Source organism: Mustela lutreola, chromosome 4, assembly GCF_030435805.1.
Source record: "Mustela lutreola isolate mMusLut2 chromosome 4, mMusLut2.pri, whole genome shotgun sequence".
Taxonomy (NCBI): domain Eukaryota; kingdom Metazoa; phylum Chordata; class Mammalia; order Carnivora; family Mustelidae; genus Mustela; species Mustela lutreola.
The window spans coordinates 27613623-27622331 of record NC_081293.1 but is presented as its reverse complement, the minus strand read 5'-3'; positions in this window follow the sequence as shown (position 1 = coordinate 27622331).

The window sequence follows — 8709 nt, the reverse complement described above, 5'->3', positions numbered from 1 at the left end:
AAACAAACAAACAAACAAAAAAACAAAAACAAAACGAAACAAAACAAAAAAACCCTCACATCCATGAAGCAAAAATAGGGTATATTTTTAAGGTACATTTGGAGAATAAAATAATTTTTATCCTCTTTGAAAATTAATATATATGTGTATGTGCTGCATATATGTATATTACATATGCATAAATATAATACCAGAATTAAAAATATTTAATAAAAGGTTTTCAAGGTAAAGTTAAGAAAATATCCAGAACATAGAATGAATAGCCACAGAGATGAAGCTAGGGGAAAAAAGCAAGAAAACCAGGGGATAGATATATAAAGAATAAACATCTGGGTAATAGGAGTGAGAAAAAGAAGACAAGGAAAATGGGGGTGAGAAAATTATTTTAGAGTAATTCCATAAATATTCCAAAAATAAAGAACATGAATCTCTAGATTGAAAGGATTTCCCAAATACCCAGAACAAGGGATTTACAAATTCCTACATCAAAGCACATAATCATAAAATTTTAAACATCAAGAGATAAATAGATGCTTCCAGAGTGAGAGAAATAAAGGTTGGGAAAGGGTTCCACAACAGTTAGGAAATAAGAATGTCAGCAAACTTCTCAACAGCAACAATGGAAACTATTAGACGATGGAACAACAGTGTCAAACTTCTTAGGAAAAATGCTTTTGAAGCTAGAATTCCCAGCTTAAATATCAGTGTAGTATGAGACCAAAATAAAGTTTTTCTCACAGTTCGAAAGTCCTCCCACATTCCTTTGCATGTTTTCTTAACAAATTACTGGAGGATATACTCCATCAAAAATTCCACTTAAGAAAGTGGAATGTTTGGGACCCAGTAAGCAAAAGAGCTAACACTGGAAAGAAGTGAAGGGAATTCCTAAAATGATGGAGAAGGAAAATTTTATGACAAATGTGGAACATATCCATGGAATAGTCAGTACACACAGGAACAGGAACGGTTTTATGGTTGCTCCTGACCAAAGTTGTCTAGCTTGGTGGCCATAAGTATAAGCTAAAATTTATCTTGCACTTGTCTTGCCATGCCACATTCCTGATGAAGGAATGTTTGACTGCATCAAACCTAGAGGAAGAAGATACCCTTACTAACTGCTCTTCCCAAAGAGAGTCATCCCAGGAAGGTCCTTTGTACAATCCATCTGTCCAGAGGGATACCTTTTTAAGGAAAATTGACTCAAAAGGGTCATTTGTGTTAGTGATGGCCTTGCCTGGAAAAATTGCGGGTCCAAAAAAGATGCCACCAATAAAAACATGGTAACAAGATTGCAAAAATGCTTGACAAAATAAAAAAAAGTTTCATATCCCTGTCGGGAATTTGGATATGAATTAATAATCAGTAACTAGAAAACTTGGCAAACAACAAACTAACGCAGTTTCTAACTCCAGGGAAAGCACAACAAGTAAATAATGCAACTCCCTCTGAGGCAAATGACTGATATGTCAGGGATGGGAGTTAGTGGGAAAAGGGAGAACTTTTTTTCCCTTTTTATCTTACAGATTCTTATGCCATGCATTATTCTAAACACTTTAACTCATTTAATCCTCATAACAATTCAAGGTGGATCATCTTTATTTGATAGAAGAGAGTTGGCTTTCATTTGAAGTCTTTTCAATGAGCAGGTATTCCTTTTTAAATAATAATTTTTTAAAAATAATGAGTCAAAGAAATCTATTCTCCTTCTCATATGACAACCATTTGGTTATTTGAATTCTTTTCTTCCCTGGTATAAAAAACCGTAGTTCTTCCAATGATGTCTCAAAGGTAGAATTATTATGTATTGCAGTTATGAATAACACTTTCTTAACTGACTGAGACACTGCCAGGTGCCCCCAGTAACACTTTCTTTTACTCTCAAATGTGTCCTAGGTTAGGTAATAAGTTTTATGGTAATCATCACTAGCCATCAGGGAGATTCAAATCAAAACCACACTGAGATACCACCTTACGCCAGTTAGAATGGCCAAAATTAACAAGACAGAAAACAACATGTGTTGGAGAGGATGTGGAAAAAGGGGAATCCTCTTACACTGTTGGTAGGAATGCAAGTTGGTACAGCCACTTTGGAAAACAGTGTGGAGATTCCTTAAGAAATTAGAGCTTCCCTATGACCCTACAATTGCACTACTGGATATTTACCCCAAAGATACAGATGTAGTGAAAAGAAGGGCCATCCATACCCCAATATTCATAGCAGCAATGACCACAGTTGCCAAACTGTGGAAAGAACCAAGATGCCCTTCAACGGACAAATGGATAAGGAAGATGTGGTCCATATACACTATGGAGTATTATGCCTCCATCAGAAAGGATGAATACTCAATTTTTGTATCAACATGGACAGGACTGGAAGAGATTATGCTGAATGAAATAAGTCAAGCAGAGAGAGTCAATTATCATATGGTTTCGCTTATTTGTGGAGCATAAGAAATAACACAGAGGACATGGGGAGATGGAGAGAAGGGAGTTGGGGGAAATTGGAGGGGGAGACGAACCACATGAGACCTTGAACTCTGAAAAACAATCTGAGGGTTTCAGAGGGGTTGGGGGTGGGAGGTTGGGTGAGCCTGGTGGTGGGTATTATGGAGGACACGTATTGCATGGAACACTGGGTGTGGTACATAAACAATTCTGGAACACTGAAAAGAAATTTATAAAATAAATATTTTTTAAAAGATATGAGAAAAAAGAATTTATGGTCATAGTACTTGGTGTTTAGACCTCTACCATGGGGGTTGCCTTTCTCTGGTCCTCACTCTTCAGAAGGGTCCTCAGCCCTCAACCTAGCAAAATATGGAAACTAGTAGGACCATTGGCCTTTCTGCATCTACTAAGACCTCTTGGAAGCTTGGGAGTCACCATATTCCTGGCAGGGCCACACAATTCATTCACAATGAATTAACTGTCAGATAAACTTTCTTTTTTGAGTGTCTTATTCTTTTTTTAAGATTTTATTTTTAAATATTTTAAAAGAATCTCTATACCCAAAATGGGGCTTGAAAACTCCCAACCCCAAGATCAAGAGTCACATACTCTTTCGACTGAGCCAACCAGATGCTCCTAAGTGACTCATTCTTAAGAGGTCTCCCAATTCTGTATTTGCACCTTTGATCTTTTCAACGCACCTGCAGGATTCTATATCCATCCTCCTTCTCCAATTTGTTCATGTAGGATTGTCATTCCAGCCTGTCAAGATCATTTTTTTTAAAGATTTTTATTTATTTATTTGACAGAGAGAGATCACAAGTAGGCAGAGAGGCAGGCAGAGAGAGAGGAGGAAGTGGGCTCCCTGCTGAGCAGAGAGCTCAATGCGAGGCTCGATCTCAGGACCCCAGGATCACGACCTGAGCCGAAGACAGAGGCTTAACCCACTGAGCCACCCAGGCGCCCCTGTCAAGATCATTTTGAATCTCAATTCTGTCATCCAGCCCATTAGTGATCTTGTTCCTCTTTGTGATGGTTGAAAGTGTGATGAACGGGACATCTACATCTTCATCTGAGCTACTGATAGAAACGTTGCATGACCACTGGCAAGACCACCCACTAACAAGATATCATCCTTATCATCATTGCACTTCTTTGTGTAGAGTGAGTCACCAGTTATAAATCCTCCAAACAGGGCCATCATGCAGCCTATATTTCTTCATTGTATCCACAAGGATTGTATGAAAAACTACTTCATACCTTGCTGAAAGCAAAAAACTTCAACATTCCCCTAACCTTCTCATTCAATGTCCTCACCAACAAAAGAAGTATTATATTCTGCCCTTTGATATGTGTTCTTAGAGAGCTCATGCTGGCTTCTGCCTAAAAGAAGACACAGTTTCCTTGCTGAGCAGTGCCGTATCCTATATATAATAATCATTTCAAGAATTTTGCTGGGAATCAACATCAGTCTTGACAGTCTTTAATTTCCAAACCCATTGTCTACAATGAGTATAATGGCAATACTTGTTCATTTCCATCCCATGGCTCCCCTCCCATCTCCAGGATTCCCCAAAGGTCACTGAGTACAGATTCCTGATCACATATGATCTTGACACCTGTCTGGACCTGGACCCTTTCACCATGACTTTTTCCCTACAATTTCTGATTTAACATCATTCTCCTTGACTCCCTGGAAAGAAGGGAGTAGGACAAAGTAGCAGCTCTTCTCTGTCTTTGGTTAACACCACACCATGACCTTCTACCCCAAAGTTGTCCTGGGTATTTAACACATTTTATTCATTTATTTACTTAATAAATAAGCAAAATCCAACTGTTCATTCATTTATGTTTAATCACACAAGTGATACATACATATTAAAATGCAAATATTACAGGTAAATCTAGAGCTGTCATTGACCAGTCCTCCTAATTCTAGTCCATCCATTCTTTTTTGTTTTGTTTAGAAAGGGAGGTGGGGGAGGAATGGAAAGAGAGGGAGAGAGAAGGAATTTTAAGCAGGCTCCAAGGCCAGTGTGGGGCACAATGTGGGGCTAGATCTCACAATCCTGAGATCACGACTTGAGCTGAAATCAAGAGTTGGTAGCTTAACTGACTGAGCCACCCGGGCACCCCTGTAGTCCATTCTTTATTGTTACCCACTAGGTGTATACTCTCCTATGCATTTACACATCATTTATGTACATAAAAAACATGGGCCTTGGACTTTTGCTTAACTATGTGGATATATCCTGTAGAACATATCCCCCCATTAACATTTTCTTGGCAGAACATCTCTAGACTTTTCTGCACCCAGACTTTATAGAACACATGTATCTCCCCATAAGGTGTTTCAGATGTTTATATGGGAAACATACATATAGTATTTGCATTGTCAAAACTCAATATGGCATTCTTTTTTTTAATAAACTTTATTTTTTTAAAAGATTTTATTTATTTATTTGACAGACAGAGATCACAAGTAGGCAGAGAGTCAGGCAGAGAGAGGGGAGAAGCAGGCTCCCTGCTGAGCAGAGAGCCCAATGCTGGGCTTGATCCCAGGACCCTGAGATCAGGACCTGAGCCAAAGGTAGAGTCTTTAACCCACTGAGCCACCCAGGTGCCCCTCAATTTGGCATTCTAAACATAATGATGTACAGGGAAATCTTGAGTTCCATTTCAAATAGAATTGGTCGAGTGTCAAAATCATGTCTAGATGTTTTGAAATGTGTCAACAAAGGGGATGTGAGACTGGAGCATGGCTGACGCTGAGGGACCTTATTATTGCTAACAAAACAGCCATTTGTCATATAAACAGGAAGCAATGTTTTGAGCATTTTCCATCCTAACATAATAAATATTTGTTATTTACGTAGAGGCATTTTACCAGGATTTGGTTATATTTTAGGAAATCAGTTGAGGGATTTGAGTCCCGTTATCTTTTTCCCATTTGAAATAATGGAAAACAGGCTCCCACTTCGAGTTTAAAAAAAAAAAAATGCTTGATCTGAAGGGATGGATTTCTGACAATAAGAGAGAAAATGCCTGTCCATTGACAGAGGTGGAGATGAACCAAATGTGGTACGTACATACAATGAAATACCATTCAGTCATAAAGAGGAATAAAGTTCTGGCACCTGCTATAGTGTGGATGAATCTTGAAAGCATCATGCTCTGTGAAAGAAGCCAGACTTGAAAAGACAAATATTATAATGATTTCATTTATAGGAAATATAAGCAAATTTGGAAAGACAAAGTAGATTAGAGGTTCCCAGGAGCTTATGTGCAATAGGGGGTAATGGCTAAATGGGTACAGGATTTCTGTTGGGGATGATGAGAAACTCTGGGAAATAGTGGTGATGGTTACACAGCCATGAAAGTGGTTAACGCCACTGAACTGTAGACTTTAAAATGGTTAAAATGATGCATTTTACGTTATTTATTTTACCACAATAAAAAAGGAAAGGTACTATGTATTTTAAACACACACACACACACACACACACACAACAACACTTGGGGCACCTGGGTGGCTTAGTCGGTCAAGTGTCTGACTCTTGGTCAACAATTGAGGATTGAGCCCCGAATGTGGCTCTGTGCTCAGCAGGGGTCTGCTTGAAGCTTTTCTCTCCCTCTGTTCCTCCTCTTCCTTCTCTCTCTCTAAAATAAATAAAATCTTTTTTTAAAAACTCCTCTTTTTAGCATTGATATTCTTACCTACATTGAGTCCTACAAAGATTAACATACATATGGAGAAATTCAAGGAGAATCTTGTTTTCATCTTATTAAACTTTTTATTTTTCTTGGAAAACAAAGTAAGATGACAAATGTCTTGTTATGTAACTTGCTTATCTCATTCAACAGAATGATTGGAAAGCCCCCATGCCAGTCCCTGAATTTTTATAGAGTCCTGTGTAGGATTCATGTGTATGGGGGTTTATCTGCCCATTACAATGCTGGGCAGTGTTTAGCAGCCTGTCCTGTTGGGGGCCTCTAACCTTCCAGGTGCTTCTCACTTTGTGTTGACAGCGTCCCTCTTCCGGTCCCTCTTCCTTCCTCACATGGTCTGTGCAAGCCCGGGGTCAGTCTGGCCTCATGAGAGACGTTCCCAGGCAGTCATAAGGGTATGTTCCCATGCCTATCCTGGGTTTAGAGGTACATGTTCGGAGATGTTCCTTGCATCATTGTTTCCAAAGTAGAAAGCATCCATTGTCCATCAATAAGAAGTTACTCAATGGCATTATCCTTATTCCTATGCAAGCATTAATGAAGTTGGTATAGATTATAGAACTATAATTATTGACATAAAAAATTGCCCACAAGGGACGCCTGGGTGGCTCAGTTGGTTAAGCGGCTGCCTTCGGCTCAGGTCATGATCCCAGTGTACTGGGATCCAGTCCCACATCAGGCTCCTTGCTCGGCAGGGAGCCTGCTTCTCACTCTGCCTCTGCTGCCACTCTGCCTGCCTGTGCTCATTTGCTCTCTCTCTCTCTCTCTCTGACAAATAAATAAATAAAATCTTTTAAAAAATTGCCCACAATTGCTAAGTTAAAAAAAAATTTTTTAAACAGTATGTTTTGGGGCACTTGGGCGGCTCAGTCCTTTAAGCATCTGCTTTCGGCTCAGGTTGTGGTCCTGGGCTCCTGGGATGGAGCTCCACATTGGATTCCCTGCCAGCATGGGAGTCTGCCTCTCCCTGTCCCTCCGCTCCTCCTGCTGCTTGTGCTCTCTCTCTCAAATAAATAAATAAAATCTTAAAAAAATAGTAATATGTATTATACATTACCATTTTTATTTTTAAAAAATTTATTATGTCCCTAAAAATAAAGTCTGGAAGGCTATACACCAAAATGTGGATGGTGGTATTCTGGCAGATGGGATGGCAAGTGATTTTTTTTTTTAATAAACATATAATGTATCATTAGCCCCAAGAGTACAGGTCTGTGAATCGCCAGGTTTACACACTACACAGCATTCACCATATCACAGGCAAGTGATGTTTTATTTTGCACACCTGAGTTGTCCAGTTTTTATTCAATTAGCATTCATAACTCATATAATATGGGCAAAGAAATTTTTTTGATGTCCCTGACTTCGGTAATTGTTTGAAGCTATTTTAGAGTACAAATAACTTCTTTTTAAAAATATTTATTTATTTATTTGAGAGAGAGAGCATGCGCTGGAGGGGCATAGGGGAAAGGAGGGAATCTTGAGCAGGCTCCGTGCTGTGCAGGGTTAGTAAGAGAAGTTTCCAGAAGAGGCCTAATGCTCGATCTCAGGACCCTGAGATCACAACCTGAGACAAAACCAAGAGACAGAGATTCACCGACTGCACCCCCCAGGCGCCCCCACAAATGACATTTCTTACACTCTTCTCTCTCTCCAGAGGAGTTGAGGTCTCCACTCTAAGGCGGGGGTGGCGGGGTTGGGGGGCAGGAGGCCAGCCACCATCTGTAGGCACGGTGCCCAGCTTTGGCCAGTGGCTCTATCTCCATCCTTGCATTTAATCCACAGAACAACTGAGAAGGGGTGGATATTATTGGGCCTTGTTTTACAGATGAGAAAACTGAAACTGAAATGATAAATAACCACTTTCAACCATGCAGCAAATAAAGAACTAAAGCCAAATTCAAAACCAGGTCTTCTTGAGCCCAAAGCCTTCCTCCTTTCATGAGTCCCTATAGCATCCGCTTCTACAGATTTATCTGGGCTTTGTTTTTCCTGACACCCAGTCATCAACTTACAGTTTGCAGCTCTTTCAGAGCAGTAGGTCTCTTCCAGAAACTTCCTTGATGACCCCCCCAATCCCCCAAAGCAAATCCTAGCCTTTAATCTTCAGCACCATTTGTAAGCTCACTTTCACATCTCTCTTCTTTATAACTTTTTTCTTTAAGATTTTATTTATTTATTTGACAGAGAGAAATCACAAGTAGATGGAGAGGTAGGCAGAGAGAGAGGGAAGCAGGCTCCCTGCTGAGCAGAGAGCCCGATGCGGGACTCGATCCCAGGACCCTGAGATCATGACCTGAGCAGAAGGCAGTGGCTTAACACACTGAGCCACCCAGGCGCCCCACATCTCTCTTCTTTAATCCTTCCCTGCAGGAGCATGAATTCCAAATGCCAGAATAAATGAAGTCATTCCCCACACCCCCTAGTGGACCCAGATTTCTTCGGTGTCTCTCCCTGTGGTTGCGAGGTTCTGCTGATGGCTTCTGGGAGTTCCAACAGGTCCGGGCAGGGTTCTGCCAGACCTCAGTTGTG